This window comes from Aegilops tauschii, chromosome 4 (assembly GCF_002575655.3).
Source record: "Aegilops tauschii subsp. strangulata cultivar AL8/78 chromosome 4, Aet v6.0, whole genome shotgun sequence".
Taxonomy (NCBI): domain Eukaryota; kingdom Viridiplantae; phylum Streptophyta; class Magnoliopsida; order Poales; family Poaceae; genus Aegilops; species Aegilops tauschii.
The window spans coordinates 468156469-468175697 of NC_053038.3; positions in this window are offsets into that span (position 1 = coordinate 468156469).

Here is a 19229-nt window from a genome sequence, read left to right on the forward strand (position 1 = left end):
CGGTTTGGAGCTACGGCGAGCTGGCGTTCGCGTGCATCTGCTAGGGCAGACGGGAGGGGCTGGGACGGACCGAGCTCGCCGGAAGCGAGCTCGCGGCGGCGGCCGGAGCTCGGGCACCGACGGGTTAGGCGCCACAGCGCGTTTCGAGGCGAACTGGTGGGGTCTGCGGCTTCCTGAGGAAGCGCTGAGCACGCCTACGTGCTCTGGTGCGGCGTGCGGGTGTTGCAACCGCGGCGGCGACATGGCCGGCGGCGGGGAACGGTCGGCTCTGGTGGTTGATGCGGCTAGGGGGCGAATCACGCAATGAGGCAAGGGGGAAACGGTGCAACGGCTCACCGCGGTTCTTCTGGTGCTGCTGGCGAGGCAGGGGAGGCACGGGGTCCGGCGAAACGATGGTGGGGATCACCGGCGCCCGAGGTCGAGATCGGCGGCGTTGGAGATGCAGCAAGGCTTCTGGCGCCGCGTGACTCGATGGAGAGGACGACGACGTCGTGGCGGAGCTCGTGGTTACGTCGGAGAGGCGCGGGGAAGGCTGTGGGTGCGGCAACGGCGAGCGGTGGCGACGAGCTCTGCTCGGTTGTCGCGGGAGAGAGACAAGGGAGGGGATGAGCATGGAGGGAGGAGTGAGAGGGCCCGGGGTGGCGCGTGGCGTCGTCCAGAGGGGTCGGGGAGGCCAACCAAGCAGGAGGTGGCCAAGCGCGTGGGCGCGCGCGGCGGCCACACGCCCTCGTGCCCACTGGCACGAGGAGGAAGATGACAGGCGGGAAGCTGGGCTGGGCCAGCCTGCTGGGCCGCCAGCTGGGCCGCCTGAAAGGCCAGGTAACTCCCTCTCTCTCTCTCTCTCTCCTTACTTTCTATTTGTTTCTGTTTTCTAATATTCTGTAGTCTTTAGGGCTTTATTAAAAATACTTAGACACTTCCAAAAATCATGAAACTACTCATGATCACTGTTGGGAATATATCCTACAGTAAACATTTTAGTTTATGATTATTTGAGCATTTAAAATATTTAATAGCATTTAAATGCCCAAATGCAAATAGAGTATGATTTAATCCAGAGCCCAAATATGTCATGGAAAAATGTGCAGCACCTCTGGTTATTGTTTCCAACATTTTCCAGAAATGATGAACATTTTTGAAAGCCATTTGGAAACACTGAGAATATTTTAGTTGAGCCTAGTGAATTCCTTTGATGCTAGGGTTTATGCAATCCCCATTTCAATTTTCTGCAAAATTCAAACATGATTCACACCTGAAGCTAGCCTAGTGCAATACGAGAAGCTAGGGATGTGACAACTCACCCCCACTAAAACAAGAATCTCGTCCCGAGATTCAAGCGTAGGGTAAGGTGAAAGGGGAACGCAACTAACATAATCTTCACGATCCAATTGTTCTCCTCGAAGGTGTTGATTCATTGCATCATCTTGATCTTGACATCTTTTCTTTCGAGAGCTTCATCCAACTATGATGACGGAAGAGAGGGAAACTCTACAGGATTGATCTTCTCGAAGATCGAGCTATACAAGATCAACTCATGGAGTGAGACGTTGGAACAACTCTTGAGTTGAGACAGTGGATGGAAAGAAAACAGATGACAAAGGTTTCAAGTAGCGAGGAGAAATCGACATGACTCCATAACGGGGCACCTTAGGAAAGGTGACTCGTGGAATTCTTCCCTTAAGTGGCAAAAAGAATTACTTTTGATACAAAGATCATTGAAACTCTTTATACCAGCGTAAGGCAATTTACAATGATCGTTTGAAAGAATTCAAAAGAATGGCACACTCAATTTGGAAAGGAAGCTATGGTTATAGAACAACTCGGCAAATGGAAGGCACATTCCAGTTGATACCAAGGATATAACCTAGTGATTGAGCGTGCTTTCAAGAACTTGAGCATTTCCATGTTCATCAAGGTTTTACCAACATCCGTGCCGAGGATCCTGGCAACACATCATACTACCATAATGAACGGTGATGGAGGATGCAGGTGCAAAGGAGGACAACACTTTCTCAGATTTCACCTTAGCGAAGCCAAGGGAGCAAAATCTGGATGATCGACCGAGAGACATTTAGCACTCCGCTTCTAATGTTCTCCTTGATGTACTGGTTACTACGGTCATGCTTAAAAGCATCAACATGGCCATCAAGTAAAGGTCTGACTTCGGGAGCACAAAGGATCCATAAGGAACACTTCTAGAATAAGTCACACGAAATCCTCATGGAGAAGATGGTTAAATAGCTCAATCAAGATACTACAATGATAGATCTTCCGGCTAGGTGTGTCGGCCAGAACATCAACCCTGTCGGGACCTACATCATAATCTTGGAAAAGTTCCAACCATCATATCTGCCCGAGATTCAGATCTGGTTGGTGTCAGGATATTCCAGACTCATCCAGTCTAGAGAGAAAAATGAAAGTTTGCAACACAAATCGACGAGATGACGTTGCGAGATTCTCGGGAGATGAACTACGATAGCAAGCTCCAAAACATGAGCTGGTTCTGCTACACACCTGTGAACACACTGTCCTAGACAAGCACGATCACATGGTAGTCCTATAATAAAACACTACCGAGTTCTGGTTGGGAACCATCATCGAGGATAACGGAATCTTGTACAAATCCGTCTGGTACCTTCAGGACTAGCACTTAAAACTTATTATCCTTGAACAAATCATTCAGTGGCTTGGTGTGCTAGGAACACATATAGAATGAAGGTTGTAAGTCTCCAGACCACAGAACACTTCGCACATATGCATGACTGACTTGGGATGATTCCAAAGGGAGCAAAACAAGCTTTCTCGAATCCACGGCGGCAGCTTACATCAAAAGCACGTGAATTAGAGGAAGTCACTACTTTCATCCAAACATATACTTCATGAGCTAGCACGAAGAAAATGCTTTCAAAAAGTTTCCAACACTAGCTGGATGTTCAATACGAGTCATGGAGAAGGTAGCAGTGTTGCTGATGGGCTCAACAACAATTCATCCAGGTTTCCATGGAGATGGAATTCCATAATTATGTGAACACGGTGATAGCATTGGTCAGACCAAAAAAATGTAATGGTGTATGCTCGAGGAATCGACCACGAGTAAGACAACATTAAACATCGTTGGTTCTGATTTGATTTGATGATAGCCCATACTCAAATCAAAGTTTGGTTAAGATGATAGGTCCATTAATTGATCACGAGGACCAATCGATGAAGAAATCATCTTTCTACAACACACCACACAAGATATCCCTTTGGAAATGAACTAAGTTAGACAAGTTTTTATCTTCCAACTCTCCAAGTTGTTGTCTAGCTTGACCAACTAGCTCAGGGGTATCCAACACAGATTCTTGGAGAATGGGTGGTTTGGAAGAAAACCAACATGATCACGAACTCAACATAGCGGTCAGGTGACAACCTGGTAATACATCCGAGAAGATATTCGGAACATCACGAACCACCGATATGTTACTAAGCTCGAGAACGATCTTGCTTTTCAGGGCAAGACGATATGACCGAATAAGCAAGGTCTGACACTATCCTAACTCATTGATCGAAAAGTGCACCGGAAATAAGGACTAGGTAGCACGATCAATCTTAGGATGATGATTCAATAACCAGCACGCTAAGAATGAGAGTATTGCCATTAACTACCAAACAACGGAGTTGCTAGGAGTATTGATTTCACACATCACAATTCACTTGTCGGTATTCCGGTTATAATAACACGGGGACCGAGGGATGAACGATGATGGCGAGAAGTATCACTGCGTCAAGAATCCAAAAGAGGTAGTGCAATTCCCATGACATTCTTGACATAAAGATGGTAATACTCGAAGGTAGAACAGAACAAAAGCTGGTTAGGCATTTGATCTGCGGGATACAACTACTTTGACCGAATCCCAAAGATGGACGAGGTACTGGAGTTTGTTTCTCCTAGTCATTCCGGATTAGAATGGCTTGACAGACCACAAGAATAATAGGCATCGATAACACAAATGCACAATTACTCCTGACTATCAATTGATAGACGAGGGCCAGAAAATAACTAAAGAGGGACAACTCAAAGGAACATATAACTTTCTGAGTTATGGATGCATAGATTAGTATGTCGAACAAATTCAACATATTTCTTCCGGATAACCCATGCAGAGGAGGAAGGACTGGCAGAATCACAATATGAATGGAGTACTCCTCAAGAGCGCCCTGGTTGTGATCTTTTGGTTAAAAGAACTTCTGCCATGATGGTTCATGGTATTGGAAGAATGAGATACCACGGACCTCGAGGACTAATGCAAAGATTACTAATAACCTAAAGGAACGAGCAAACACTATCAACACGAGGTAAGTAGAGTGAATCTTGGGTCAAGAACCCAAGAAATAGAATGCCTACTAACTAAATTGCATCACGGGATGCTTTCGAGAATAATGGCCAGAATCATCACACTGGGGATGCAAGCATTGCTAGATTACTAAGTGGTCCTCTAAGACACCTAGGGTCATAATAATAGCTCCAACATATATGTCGAGGCAATAGAGTGCCTCAACGCACCGGTAGTGTGCTTAATCTGGCCCAAAGGGACGCAAAACAGAGGGAAAGGATTTTGCAAATGCATCAGATTGTTTAGAAACCTGGGATGACTCAGACAGCATAACGACTGTAAATGCTCAAAGGATTTGAGACATCCTGCAAAAATGGTGGCATAACCATTCAGAATCACAATATCAAGGTTCCGAGATCAACTGTCAACATATGGAAGTAGTAGAAACTGAACTGAGGCTTCAGACCAACAATCCTACGAGTCTACGGATTAGTAACACGTGATCCTGATAGAAAGATGAGAAGCCTAGTTCTTAATCCCCGTAGAAGAGAAGAGGGTGACTCAGATCAGAAGGGCATAAGGTAAAGGAGTAAAAAGAGCCTTACGTTCCCTTCCACAATCAATTCCCTTATATAACTAAAGCATTTCTAGACTCAACTTCGACCAGTTTGGCTTGGTAAACCTACAGGCAGTCAGGCTCTGATACCAAAGCTGTCGGGACCCCGATTCCAAGTCACACCGATCTAGCCTGTAACACCTCATATCACTTTGCGGCCTCACGCACGGTACCCCCACGGGTGTCGCCTTACCATGGCCCGGGACCGTTTGCGCCTTTTGGCTCACGTATATGACAGTGTCGCTAGCATCCATATGACAGAGAACCCGGGCCGACATGGCTAGTCGTGAACCCAAAGCGGCACTAACGTATGGGGACAGGCATACATGAATCAACATCGAACGTGTCGGTCAGCAGCGTGCGAATCCGGGCTGTAGCACTGGGCTAACAGGACTCCGGGAACCCGGGCTGTAGCAGGCTAGGCAGGACTCCGGATGTCACCGCGTGACATTTCCCCGAAGGGACAGACACAGGAACGATATGAAACACATGCCGGCCAGTCAAGCGTCCAGAGCAGTAGTGCTGGGCTAGCAGGACTCCGGTGAACCGGGCTGTAGCGGACTACTATGGCTCAAGGAGGCACTAGACTACATGTCCCCATAAGAGAGGCTGCTAAGGATAGACAACTAGGTTGTTGGATCCCACACATACCAAGCATTTCAATCATACACACAATATGCTCGATATGTGCAAATACAACATGGCATCACAACAAGACTCTACGACTCAGAGTATTTATTCATTAGGCTCCGAAGAGCCAGATATTACAAACATGGGTCCCATGACCCAACATTCAGAGCATACAAGTCAAAGCACATGCGGAAGCTTAACATGTCTGAGTACAGACATCTACAAATGAAAAAGGCTGAGAAGCCTGACTATCTACCAGATCCTGCCGAGGGCACAAGATCGTAGCTTAGGTATCAAGCTAAATGTCGAAGTCCACACGGGACTACTAGCGAGACTGACGTCTCTCTGCAAAACATAAAATAAGCAAACGTGAGTACAAATGTACCCAGCAAGACTTACATCAGAACTATCTACATATGCATCGGTATCAACAAAGGGGGTGGTGGAGTTTAACTGCAGCAAGCCAGCTTTGACTCGGTGGCTATCCTGAACTACGACTGCAAGTAACTCTTTTGAGGTGGCGCACACGAGTCCACATATTCACCATGTCAATACACCACTATGGATCCGCTTCCGTCTCCCTACGAGAACGCCATCCATAGCACTCACGCTTATCTTGCGCATTTTAGAGTATCCACTTTCACTTGTCTATGAACTGTACAGGCAACCCAGAAATCCTTTACCGTGGACACGGCTATTCGAATAGATCATATTAACCCTGCAGGGGTGTACTTCGTCACACACGCTCTCGCCACTTACCACCATGTACACGTCGTGTACCTCGGCAACCTTCAAGCGGAAGCCTGGCGAGGGAGTCGGCCACGACCTGACTAACCACACAAGTCTCTAGTCCAGGTTTATCGCCTATTCGGGTTCCATCCGCAAGGAGATCCAGCCGGGGTGTCGCTCACGGCCCCAAACGATGTGTGCAGGGTTCCCGAGCCCACCATCCGGGTGCCACTCGGTACACCAGGCCACGTGTGCCTAGTCTGTCCCAAGCCCACCTGTACCGGGTGCCACTTGGTAGACTACTAACACTACCTACAAACACCAGAAACTAGTTGCAACTCCTGGACAGAGATCAGGTTGATTAATAAGTCGAGAGGGGCACTTAAGCATTCCAATGCGTGGTAGTAACTGTTCATGGATCACAAACACAGAACTCAGTTCCTGAGGACGGTTTCAATGAGACAACCCACCATGTACTCCTACATGGCCTCTCACCGCTACCTTTACCAAATCGTGTTCACACACTTAGCTCTCACACAGTAGGACATGTTCACAACTTTCCAATTCATTCCCGATGAATCAGACCTGACACAACTCTAAGCAATAGCAGGCATGACAAACAAGCATGAATGAGTAGGCACATCAGGGCTCAAACAACTCCTACTCATGCTAGTGGGTTTCATCTATTTACTGTGACAATGACAGGTCATGCAGAGGAAAGGGGGTTCAACTACCGCAACAAGTAACAGTTGAAGCGTTGTTGTCCTAATGCAGTAAAAGAGAGCAGGAGCGAGAGAGTGGGATTGTATCGGAATGAACAAGGGGGTTTGCTTGCCTGACACTTCCGAAGATAGTATAGCTCTTCATCGGTGTCATCGATCGCATCGTCGAAGCAACATCTACTGAGAGGGGACAATACCGGCAAACAGAGAAGAAACACGATCAATGCAATGCACAATATGATGCATGCTATGACATGGCAATATGAATGTGTTTTGAGCTAATGCAACTAGCACATATTAAATGGAGTTGGTTTGAACCTTAGGTTCAAATTCAAACTCCATATAAGACATTTCAAATGCCATTTATTCAAATTGTCATATACAGTGGCTGTAAGTTGTTCAAACATGCATGAGGATGCCATAAACAGATTCTTTGGATTTTTCTGATAATTTTTCATATATGAATCATTTCATTTGGAGTTATAGATTAATTTCTATGGGTTTTTGAAGTTTTAAACATTTTCTGGAATTTTCAGATTTATTACTAAATAAGAAAATCCCAGCAAATGTATTTATGACGTCAGCAGTGTGTCATAGCGACGTCAGCAGTCAACCACGGTCAAACCTGACGGTGGGACCCGCATGTCATTGAGACAGTGTTGAACTCTGGTTAACCCCGCGTTGACTCTGGCTTTGACCCGCTGCGGGGCCCACTGTCAGTGACTCTAGGGGGTTAGTTAGCGCTAATGACGGTGCCACGTCACCAACCACCGGAGTTGGACGCCGGCGACCAAACCTGACGGCGGAGGATCGCCGGAGTTGCTCGGGACGGCGCTACAGGCGGTGATTTGCGGCGCGGTTTGGAGCTACGGCGAGCTGGCGTTCGCGTGCATCTGCTAGGGCAGACGGGAGGGGCTGGGACGGACCGAGCTCGCCGGAAGCGAGCTCGCGGCGGCGGCCGGAGCTCGGGCACCGACGGGTTAGGCGCCACAGCGCGTTTCGAGGCGAACTGGTGGGGTCTGCGGCTTCCTGAGGAAGCGCTGAGCACGCCTACGTGCTCTGGTGCGGCGTGCGGGTGTTGCAACCGCGGCGGCGACATGGCCGGCGGCGGGGAACGGTCGGCTCTGGTGGTTGATGCGGCTAGGGGGCGAATCACGCAATGAGGCAAGGGGGAAACGGTGCAACGGCTCACCGCGGTTCTTCTGGTGCTGCTGGCGAGGCAGGGGAGGCACGGGGTCCGGCGAAACGATGGTGGGGATCACCGGCGCCCGAGGTCGAGATCGGCGGCGTTGGAGATGCAGCAAGGCTTCTGGCGCCGCGTGACTCGATGGAGAGGACGACGACGTCGTGGCGGAGCTCGTGGTTACGTCGGAGAGGCGCGGGGAAGGCTGTGGGTGCGGCAACGGCGAGCGGTGGCGACGAGCTCTGCTCGGTTGTCGCGGGAGAGAGACAAGGGAGGGGATGAGCATGGAGGGAGGAGTGAGAGGGCCCGGGGTGGCGCGTGGCGTCGTCCAGAGGGGTCGGGGAGGCCAACCAAGCAGGAGGTGGCCAAGCGCGTGGGCGCGCGCGGCGGCCACACGCCCTCGTGCCCACTGGCACGAGGAGGAAGACGACAGGCGGGAAGCTGGGCTGGGCCAGCCTGCTGGGCCGCCAGCTGGGCCGCCTGAAAGGCCAGGTAACTCCCTCTCTCTCTCTCTCTCCTTACTTTCTATTTGTTTCTGTTTTCTAATATTCTGTAGTCTTTAGGGCTTTATTAAAAATACTTAGACACTTCCAAAAATCATGAAACTACTCATGATCACTGTTGGGAATATATCCTACAGTAAACATTTTAGTTTATGATTATTTGAGCATTTAAAATATTTAATAGCATTTAAATGCCCAAATGCAAATAGAGTATGATTTAATCCAGAGCCCAAATATGTCATGGAAAAATGTGCAGCACCTCTGGTTATTGTTTCCAACATTTTCCAGAAATGATGAACATTTTTGAAAGCCATTTGGAAACACTGAGAATATTTTAGTTGAGCCTAGTGAATTCCTTTGATGCTAGGGTTTATGCAATCCCCATTTCAATTTTCTGCAAAATTCAAACATGATGCACACCTGAAGCTAGCCTAGTGCAATACGAGAAGCTAGGGATGTGACAATATGCAGCTTCACCGAGGTCTTTCATTGAAAAACTCTTATTCAAGTATCCCTTTATGCTACCCAGATATTCTATATCATTTCCAATTAGCAATATGTCATCCACATATAATATCAGAAATGCTACTGAGCTCCCACTCACTTTCTTGTAAATACAGGCTTCTCCAAAAGTCTGTATAAAACCAAATGCTTTGATCACACTATCAAAGCGTTTATTCCAACTCCGAGAGGCTTGCACCAGTCCATAAATGGATCGCTGGAGCTTGCACACTTTGTTAGCTCCCTTTGGATCGACAAAACCTTCCGGTTGCATCATATACAACTCTTCTTCCAGAAATCTATTCAGGAATGCAGTTTTGACATCCATTTGCCAAATTTCATAATCATAAAATGCAGCAATTGCTAACGTGATTCAGACAGACTTAAGCATTGCTACGGGTGAGAAGGTTTCATCGTAATCAATCCCTTGAACTTGTCGAAAACCTTTCGCAACAAGTCGAGCTTTATAGACAGTAACATTACCGTCAGCGTCAGTCTTCTTCTTGAAGATCCATTTATTTTCAATGGCTTGCCGATCATCGGGCAAGTCAACCAAAGTCCATACTTTGTTCTCATACATGGATCCCATCTCGGATTTCATGGCCTCAAGCCATTTTGCGGAATCTGGGCTCACCATCGCTTCTTCATAGTTCGTAGGTTCGTTATGGTCTAATAACATAACCTCCAGAACAGGATTACCGTACCACTCTGGTGCGGATCTTAATCTGGTTGACCTATGAGGTTCAGTAATAACTTGATATGAAGTTTCATGATCATTATCATTAACTTCCTCACTAATTGGTGTAGGTTTCGCAGAAATTGGTTTCTGTGATGATCTACTTTCCAATAAGGGAGCAGGTACAGTTACCTCATCAAGTTCTACTTTCCTCCCACTCACTTCTTTCGAGAGAAACTCCTTATCTAGAAAGGATCCATTCTTACCAATGAATGTCTTGCCTTCGGATCTGTGATAGAAGGTGTACCCAACAGTCTCCTTTGGGTATCCTATGAAGACACATTTCTCCGATTTAGGTTCGAGCTTATCAGGTTGAAGTTTCTTCACATAAGCATCGCAACCCCAAATTTTAAGAAACGACAACTTTGGTTTCTTGCCAAACCATAGTTCATAAGGCATCGTCTCAACGGATTTCGATGGTGCCCTATTTAGAGTGAATGCAGCCGTCTCTAAAGCATAACCCCAAAACGATAGCGGTAAATTAGTAAGAGACATCATAGATCGCACCATATCTAGTAAAGTACGATTACGACGTTCGGACACACCATTACACTGTGGTGTTCCGGGTGGCGTGAGTTGCGAAACTATTACGTGTTGTTTCAAATGTAGTCCAAACTCGTAACTCAAATATTCTCCTCCACGATCTGATCGTAGAAACTTTATTTTCTTGTTACGATGATTTTCAACTTTGCTCTGAAATTCTTTGAACTTTTCAAATGTTTCAGACTTATGTTTCATTAAGTAGATATACCCATATCTGCTTAAATCATCTGTGAAGGTGAGAAAATAACGATATCCGCCACGAGCCTCAATATTCATCGGACCACATACATCTGTATATATGATTTCCAACAAATCAGTTGCTCTCTCCATATTTTCGGAGAACAGTGTTTTAGTCATCTTGCCCATGAGACACGGTTCGCAAGTACCAAGTGATTCATAATCAAGTGATTCCAAAAGTCCATCATTATGGAGTTTCTTCATGCACTTTACACCGATATGACCTAAACGGCAGTGCCACAAATAAGTTGCACTATCATTATCAACTCTGCATCTTTTGGCTTCGACATTATGAATATGTGTGTCACTACTACCGAGATTCATTAAAAATAGACCACTCTTCAAGGGTGCATGACCACAAAAGACATTACTGATATAAATAGAACAACCATTATTGTCTGATTTAAATGAATAACCGTCTCGCATTAAACAAGATCCAGATATAATGTTCATGCTCAACGCTGACACCAAATAACAATTATTTAGGTCTAATACTAATCCCGAAGGTAGATGTAGAGGTAGCGTGCAGACGGCGATCACATCGACTTTGGAACCGTTTCCCACGCGCATCATCACCTCGTCCTTGGCCAGTGTTCACTTAATCCGTAGTCCCTGTTTCGAGTTGCAAATATTAGCAACATAACCAGTATCAAATACCCAGGTGCTACTTCGAGCTCTGGTAAGGTACACATCAATAACATGTATATCATATATACCTTTGTTCACCTTGCCATCCTTCTTATCCACCAAATACTTGGGGCAGTTCCGCTTCCAGTGACCAGTCTGCTTGTAGTAAAAGCACTCAGTCTCAGGCTTAGGTCCAGATTTGGGTTTCTTCTCCTGAACAACAACTTGCTTGCTGTTCTTCTTGAAGTTCCCCTTCTTCTTCCCTTTGCCCTTTTTCTTGAAACTAGTGGTCTTATTGACCATCAACACTTGATGCTCCTTTTTGATTTCTACCTCCGCTGCCTTTAGCATTGCGAAGAGCTCGGGAATTGTCTTGTTCATCCCTTGCATGTTATAGTTCATCACGAAGCTCTTGTAGCTTGGTGGCAGTGATTGAAGAATTCTGTCAATGACGCTATCATCCGGAAGATTAACTCCCAGTTGAATCAAGTGATTATTATACCCAGTCATTTTGAGTATATGCTCACTGACAGAACTATTCTCTTCCATCTTGCAGCTGTAGAACTTATTGGAGACTTCATATCTCTCAATCCGGGCATTTGCTTGAAATATTAACTTCAACTCCTGGAACATCTCATATGCTCCATGACGTTCAAAACGTCGTTGAAGACCCGGTTCTAAGCCGTAAAGCATGGCACACTGAACTATCAAGTAGTCATCAGCTTTGCTCTGCCAGACGTTCATAACTTCTGGCGTTGCTCTTGCAGCAGGCCTGGCACCCAGCGGTGCTTCCAGGACGTAATTCTTCTGTGCAGCAATGAGGATAATCCTCAATTACGGACCCAGTTCGTGTAATTGCTACCATCATCTTTCAACTTTGCTTTCTCAAGGAATGCATTAAAATTCAACGGAACAACAGCACGGGCCATCTATCTACAATTAACATAGACAAGCAAGATACTATCAGGTACTAAGTTCATGATAAATTTAAGATCTATTAATCATATTACTTAAGAACTCCCACTTAGATAGACATCCCTCTAATCATCTAAGTGATTACGTGATCCAAATCAACTAAACCATAACCGATCATCACGTGAAATGGAGTAGTTTTCAATGGTGAACATCACTATGTTGATCATATCTACTATATGATTCACGCTCGACCTTTCAGTCTCAGGGTTCCGAGGCCATATCTGCATATGCTAGGCTCGTCAAGTTTAACCTGAGTATTCTACGTGTGCAAAACTGGCTTGCACCCGTTGTAGATGGACGTAGAGCTTATCACACCCGATCATCACGTGGTGTCTGGGCACGATGAACTTTGGCAACGGTGCATACTTAGGGAGAACACTTTTATCTTGAAATTTTAGTGAGAGATCATCTTATAATGCTACCGTCAATCAAAGCAAGATAAGATGCATAAAAGATAAACATCACATGCAATCAATATAAGTGATATGATATGGCCATCATCATCTTGTGCTTGTGATCTCCATCTCCGAAGCACCGTCATGATCACCATTGTCACCGGTGCGACACCTTGATCTCCATCGTAGCATCGTTGTCGTCTCGCCAACTATTGCTTTTACGACTATCGCTACCGCTTAGTGATAAAGTAAAACAATTACATGGCGATTGCATTGCATACAATAAAGCGACAACCATATGGCTCCTGCCAGTTGCCGATAACTCGGTTACAAAACATGATCATCTCATACAATAAAATATAGCATCAGATCTTGACCATATCACATCACAACATGCCCTGCAAAAACAAGTTAGACGTCCTCTACTTTGTTGCTGCAAGTTTTACGTGGCTGCTACGGGCTTAGCAAGAACCGTTCTTACCTACACATTAAAACCACAACGATAGTTTGTCAAGTTGGTGCTGTTTTAACCTTCGCAAGGACCGGGCGTAGCCACACTCGGTTCAACTAAAGTGAGAGAGACAAACACCCGCCAGTCACCTTTAAGCAACGAGTGCTCGCAACGGTGAAACCAGTCTCGCGTAAGCGTACGCGTAATGTCGGTCCGGGCCGCTTCATCTCACAATACCACCGAACCAAAGTACGACATGCTGGTAAGCAGTATGACTTATATCGCCCACAACTCACTTGTGTTCTACACGTGCATAACATCAACGCATAAAACCAGGCTCTGATACCACCGTTGGGGAACGTAGTAATTTCAAAAATAAAATTACGCACACGCAAGATCATGGTGATGCATAGCAAGGAGAGGGGAGAGTGTTGTCCACGTACCCTCGTAGACCGATAGCGGAAGCGTTTAACACAACGCGGTTGATGTAGTCGTACGTCTTCACGATTCGACCGATCAAGTACCGAAAGCACGGCACCTCCGAGTTCAGAACACGTTCAGCTCGATGACGTCCCTCGAACTCCGATCCAGCCGAGTGTTGAGGGAGAGTTTCGTCAGCACAACGGTGTGGTGACGATGATGATGTTCTACCGACGCAGGGCTTCGCCTATGTTCCGCTACGATACTATCGAGGTGTAATATGGTGGAGGGGGCACCGCACACGGCTAAAAGATCGTTGATAAATTGTGTGTATAGAGGTGCCCCCTGCCGCCGTATTTAAAGGTGCAAGGGGGAGGCCGCCGGCCAAGGAGGTGTGGCGCGCCAGGAGGAGTCCTACTCCTACCGGGAGTAGGACTCCCCCCTTTCCATGTTGGACTAGGAGAGGAAGGGGGGAAGAGGTGGAGGGGAGGAAGGAAGGGGGGGCGCCGCCCCCCTCTCCTTGTCCTATTCGGACTGGGGGGAAAGGGGGCGCGGCCCTGCCCTGGCCTCCTCTCCTCTCTTCCACCTAGGCCCACTAAGGCCCATTAAGTTACCGGGGGGTTCCGGTAACCTCCCGGTACTCTGGAAAAATCCCAATTTCGCTCGGAACACTTCCGATGTCCAAACATAGGCTTCCAATATATCAATCTTTATGTCTCGACCATTTCGAGACTCCTCGTCATATCCGTCATCACATCCGGGACTCCGAAAAACCTTCGGTACATCAAAACATATAAACTCATAATATAACTGTCATCGTAACTTTAAGCGTGCGGACCCTACGGGTTCGAGAACTATGTAGACATGACCGAGACACCTCTCCGGTCAATAACCAATAGAGGAACCTGGATGCTCATATTGGTTCCCACATATTCTACGAAGATCTTTATCGGTCAGACCGCATAACAACATACGTTGTTCCCTTTGTCATCGGTATGTTACTTGCCCGAGATTCGATCGTCGGTATCTCGATACCTAGTTCAATCTCGTTACCGGCAAGTCTCTTTACTCGTTCTGTAATACATCATCCTGCAACTAACTCATTAGTCACAATGCTTGCAAGGCTTATAGTGATGTGTATTACTGAGTGGGCCCATAGATACCTCTACGACAATCGGAGTGACAAATCCTAATCTCGAAATACGCCAACCCAACAAGTACCTTTGGAGACACCTGTAGAGCACCTTTATAATCACCCAGTTACGTTGTGACATTTGGTAGCACATAAAGTGTTCCTCCGGTAAACGGGAGGTGCATAATCTCATAGTCATAGGAACATGTATAAGTCATGAAGAAAGCAATAGCAACATACTAAATGATCGAGTGCTAAGCTAACGGAATGGGTCAAGTCAATCACATCATTCTCCTAATGATGTGATCCCGTTAATCAAATGACAACTCATGTCTATGGCTAGGAAACATAACCATCTTTGATCCACGAGCTAGTCAAGTAGAGGCATACTAGTGACACTCTGTTTGTCTATGTATTCACACATCTATTATGTTTCCGGTTAATACAATTCTAGCATGAATAATAAACATTTATCATGATATAAGGAAATAAATAATAACTTTATTATTGCCTCTAGGGCATATTTCCTTCACAAAGGCCAATTCAGAACAAATACCCAAACCTGTTAGTGCATTATTAAAAGAAGTGACGGCTGTCGGGACAAGTCCGGAGCTACCAGCCCTCCTGTGAGATACCGCTAAACAGCCAGCCGCCACTATCACATTGCACGGGTGCTCTCCGGGCCCGCCCAGCTTTCACAACGGTCTCAAGTAAAGTCAAGGTAACTGTGTATCCAGACATCAAGGGGAAAACCCGAGGAATCACCCCCGATGGATTCCACTCAATGTAATCATCAAGGTGAACGTAAGAGGGACCACCCTCGAGGTGTTGCACGACAGAGCCATATCGGGAATGGTGAAAGAGGAAATCACCCTCGATGACCATGACCGAATAGCTACACTACAAAATTATCATCAGGAGTGCGTTATGAGGGATCACCCTCGGCACTCGATAGTAGCTCTGCAGAGTCGAGCAACAAAAGGGGCGTGAATTGATGTGAGGTGTCGGGCTCTGGTCATCGATCATGTTGATCGAGTCGTCGATGATGAAGCAGGGGCAACAAGGACAAGGTGGGGGTCACTGATGGATCACTAACCAACCTATACTAAGCAGTTTAGGATAAGCAGGTAGGTAACAATAGCAGGTACAAATGCAGGCTATGCATCAGAATAGGAGCAAACAATAACAGTAGCAAAATCTAATGCAAGCATGAGAGTATAGAATGGGCGATATCGGGATGATCAAAAGGGGGGGCTTGCCTGGAAGCTCCGTTGAAAGTTAAGAAGGGTCGTCCTCGACGTAGTCGATCACAGGGGCATCAGCAGCGGTGTCGGCGTCTAGCGGAGAGAAGAGGGGGAAGAAAATAGTAAATACACGCAAACATATGCACAACATGATTACAAGTGGGGCTAGAGGTGTCCTAACGCAGTGCTAGGCGTTACTTGGGAAGGGGGAAACATCTGGGAAAGTTTTCCAAGTCCCGGACGTCTGTCAGACAGATGAACCGGAGGGGAAAGTTTGTATGTTTGCTATGCTAGGGACGTGTGGCAGACAAACGGACCGCGTATCCGGATTCGTCTCGAAATTTTGAGCAACTTTCATGTAGAAAACTTTTTCATCCGAGCTACGGTTTAATTTCTATTAATTTTCAAAGTTTTATTAATGTTATGAAATTAATTTTAATACGAAAATAAATGAGTAAATGCTAGGTGCACCCAGATCTGTGTACAAAGAAGTGTACCAGAGGGTGACATGTGGGCCAGGGGGTGGGGCCCCCTTGTCAGTGACACATCTAGCTAATTAGATGACTTAGTAGGCTAACTAATTAGTTAGTTTAACTAAACCAATTTAATTAAGTTAATTAATTGATTAATTAACTAACTAATTAATTAATTATTTTTATTTTTAAATCTTTTTTTTGGACAGGAGCGTGGGGCCTACTGGGCAGTGGCCCAGAGCCATAGCGGGCGGGTACCGGGTGCTAACGCCCGTGCCCGAGGGGCGCTACGCCCGGCTGCGGGGCGAGGTCGCCGGGCGCGGCCTCCGGCGAGGCTAGGCGAGGCGGGGGGGTCAGGGTGCCGGAGCGGCGAGCTGCGCGGCGGCGGGTGGCTGTAGCAGGAGGCGCGGGGCGGAGGTGAGCCGGGCGGCGAGCGGTGTCAGGACCCCGATTCTAAGTCACACCGACCTAGCATGTAACACCTCATATCACTTTGCGACCTCACGCACGGTATTCCCACGGGTGTCGCTTTACCTGGCCCAGGACTGTTTGTGCCTTTTGGCTCACGTATATGATAGTGTCGCTAGCATCCATATGACAGAGAACTCGGGCCGACATGACTAGTCGTGAACCCAAAGTGGCACTAACCTACGGGGACAGGCATACATGAAACAACATCGAGCATGTCGGTCAGCAGCGTGTGAATCCGGGCTGTAGCAACTGGGCTAATAGGACTCCGGGAACCCGGGCTGTAGCAGGCTAGCAGGACTCCGGATGTCACCGTGTGACATTTCCCCAAAGGGACAGACACAGGAACGAAGTGTATCACATGTCGGCCAGTCTAGGTGTTCCGGAGCAGTAGTGCTGGGCTAGGCAGGACTCCGGTAAACTGGGCTGTAGCGGACTACCAAGGCTCAGTGGAAGCACCAGACTACATTTCCCCATAAGAGAGGCTATCAAGGATAAACAACTAGATTTTCGGATCCCACACATACCAAGCATTTCAATCATACACACAATATGCTCAATATGTGCAAATACAACATGGCATCACAACAAAACTCTACGACTCAAAGTATTTATTCATTAGGCTCCGAGGAGCGAGATATTACAAACATGGGTCTCATGAACCAACATTCAGAGCATACAAGTCAAAGCACATGCGGAAGCTTAACATGTCTGAGTAGAGACATCTACAAATGAAAAAGGCTGAGAAGCCTGACTATCTACCAGATCCTGCCGAGGGCACAAGATCGTAGCTTAGGTATCAAGCTAAACGTCGAAGTCCACACGGGACTACTAGCGAGACTGACGTCTCTCTGCAAAACATAAAATAAGCAAACGTGAGTACAAATGTACCCAGCAAGACTTACATCAGAACTATCTACATATGCATCGGTATCAACAAAGGGGGTGGTGGAGTTTAACTGCAGCAAGCTAGCTTTGACTCGGTGGCTATCCTGAACTACGACTGCAAGTAACTCTTTTGAGGTGGCGCACACGAGTCCACATATTCACCATATCAATACACCACTATGGACCCGCTCCCGTCTCCCTATGAGAAGGCCATCCATAGCACTCACGCTTATCTTCCGCATTTTAGAGTATCCACTTTCACTTGTCTATGAACTGTACAGGCAACCCAGAAGTCCTTTACCGCGGACACGGCTATTCGAATAGATGATGTTAACCCTGAAGGGGTGTACTTCTTCATACACGCTCTCGCCACTTACCACCATGTACACGTCGTGTACCTCGGCAACCTTCAAGCGGAAGCCTGGCGAGGGAGTCGGCCATGACCTGACTAACCACACAAGTCTCTCGTCCAGGTTTATCGCCTATTCGGGTTCCATCCGCAAGGAGATCCAGCCGGGGTGTCGCTCACGGCCCCAAACGATGTGTGCAGGGTTCCCGAGCCCACCATCCGGGTGCCACTCGGTACACCAGGCCACGTGTGCCTAGTCTGTCCCAAGCCCACCTGTACCGGGTGCCACTTGGTAGACTACTAACACTACCTACAAACACCAGAAACTAGTTGCAACTCCTGGACAGAGATCAGGTTGATTAATAAGTCGAGAGAGCTCGGAGCGCCCGGAGCCCAATGTGTGGTAGTAACTGTTCATGGATCACAAACACAGAACTCAGTTCCTGAGGGCGGTTTCAATGAGACAACCCACCATGTACTCCTACATGGCCTCTCACCGCTACCTTTACCAAATCGTGTTCACACACTTAGCTCTCAACAGTAGGACATGTTCACAACTTTCCAATTCACCCCCGATAAATCAGACCTGACACAACTCTAAGCAATAGCAGGCATGACAAACAAGCATGAATGAGTAGGCACATCAGGGCTCAAACAAATCCTACTCGTGCTAGTGGGTTTCATCTATTTACCGTGGCAATGACAGGTCATGCAGAGGAAAGGGGTTCAACTACCGCAACATGTAACAGTTGAATCGCTGTTGTCCTAATGCAATAAAAGAGAGCAGGAGCGAGAGAGTGGGATTGTATCGGAATGAACAAGGGGGTTTTGCTTGCCTGGCACTTCTGAAGATAGCATTGGGTCTTCATCAGTGTTAATGATCACAGCGTCGGAACAACGTCTACCGAGGGGAACAACACTGGCAAACAGAGAATAAACACAGTCAATGCAATGCACAATATGATTCATGAACATGGCATGTATATGTGATGTTGTTTGTGCTAAAGCCAACAACAACAAGTTCAATGGAGCTCATTTGAATCAAGGATTCAAATGCAACTCCAAACTTAAGCATTTTAAATGCCCTTTAT